Below are 1,692 nucleotides of genomic sequence, written 5' to 3' on the forward strand. Positions count from 1 at the left end.
AAAGCTGATGTCCAGCATACATACTCACCTTTAGGGCTGCCCTGTGTGGCAGTGGGAACCCCAGTAAAGGTCATGCATCACTTGGGCAAGGGAAAAGCATATATTCATTCCCAAATATGCAAGCCTAGAGTCTCCTTAGCAGAAATTAGAAAGAGAAGAGACTGTCTGATCTCATGGTGAAATCACCTCTCTATGGGTAAGGAAAACAGTGCCCGTGAGATGAAACTTAAGTCATCTTGGACTCATTTCCTAGAAATGAAGATTGCTGCAAGCACTATGAAAATCAGTGTATGGATATTCCCAACAAAATGGGAAATAAGACCTCAAAATTACTCTGCTGCCTACACTAAGTCAAAACGGAGCTTACTACCTCAAAAAGATATCGACAGCCTTATTGCTCATTGCAGAAATAATGATAGCTCAGGACATAGAAATCACTAAAGTGGCTGAATAAGTTAAAAAATGTGTAATGGAATATTATTCAACCCTTACTAGTTATATCTATAATTGAAGCAACATGTAAGTATCACATGTATATTGTGTTAAGTGGGGTAAGATGCACATGCACACAGACACACACACACACACACACACACACACACACTGGCATGCACAGTCTGGCAGTGCCACACTTATATGTCAAAAAAAATTTTTTTAGAAAAAGAACAGAGAGTAACAGCAGATATTTTAAGTATGGAGTGGGGAGAGCCAGATAAGAAGATGTGGGTCATAGGGCATAAAGTTGCATCTGTAGAATGACTGAAGATGGAGAGTCAGGCCTTACAGAAGGATTATACTAATGATATTACTTGTGTGTCCACAATTTTCCAAAAGAATGGATTTTTCATTATATATATTTGTTATAACAAATGTTTTGTTTTAACAGTTCAATATGTGTGTGTGTGTTATCCAACTAAAATTTAAAGTGTATTAAAATTTAAAGTGTTCATTTAAACTGTTTAAAACCTCTGCCATATAAAGAGAAAGGGGAAAATTAATCAATAGATATTATAGTTTAAATAATCACTTAAAATTTTATAAAAGTAAATAATCTTGAATTTGCTATGAAATTTTTCTCAGGTAGCCAAGTATTAAAATGAGTTTGAATGCGATTGTTTAAAAGACACCAGGGTCATTTAGATAAATAAAATAAAAATACTCAGTCAGAATGGAATTCAAGTCAGAAATAAGAATACATGCTTTTGCACCAGAATTCATAACTGTCTTAACCTAAACCTGCTTAATGTGTTACATGAGGTGATAATGGATCTCCTTTCTGCTGTAATTCTCCACAAACTGAGTAGACTACAAGCAGATTAAGGTAGATTGTAAGACATTCAAGTCTCTTCTCGGAATAGACATTGAGTCGATTTCCAGTGGAATAATCCAAAGTTTCAAGCATGTTCAGTTAACAAAGACCTAATGAATACAACCAATAGTTTTCTAAGCATGGATGAATTCATGTTCTTTCCCATCAGCGGGCGTGAATAGAAGTGAGGGAGAAATGGAAACTCAAGGTATCCGGGACCCCTGATCATGGAGATGAACACCCCATCAGTGAACCTAGCCCATATGGGTTTGACTCAGAAATTTCTCTCAGGTGTAACTGTTTTCATTGAGACAATGTAAAATCTTCGTGAGCACACCTTGGCAATTCTATACATTTGAACACTGCATAAGAAAATTGTGGTT

Source organism: Mus caroli, chromosome 7, assembly GCF_900094665.2.
Source record: "Mus caroli chromosome 7, CAROLI_EIJ_v1.1, whole genome shotgun sequence".
Taxonomy (NCBI): Eukaryota; Metazoa; Chordata; class Mammalia; order Rodentia; family Muridae; genus Mus; species Mus caroli.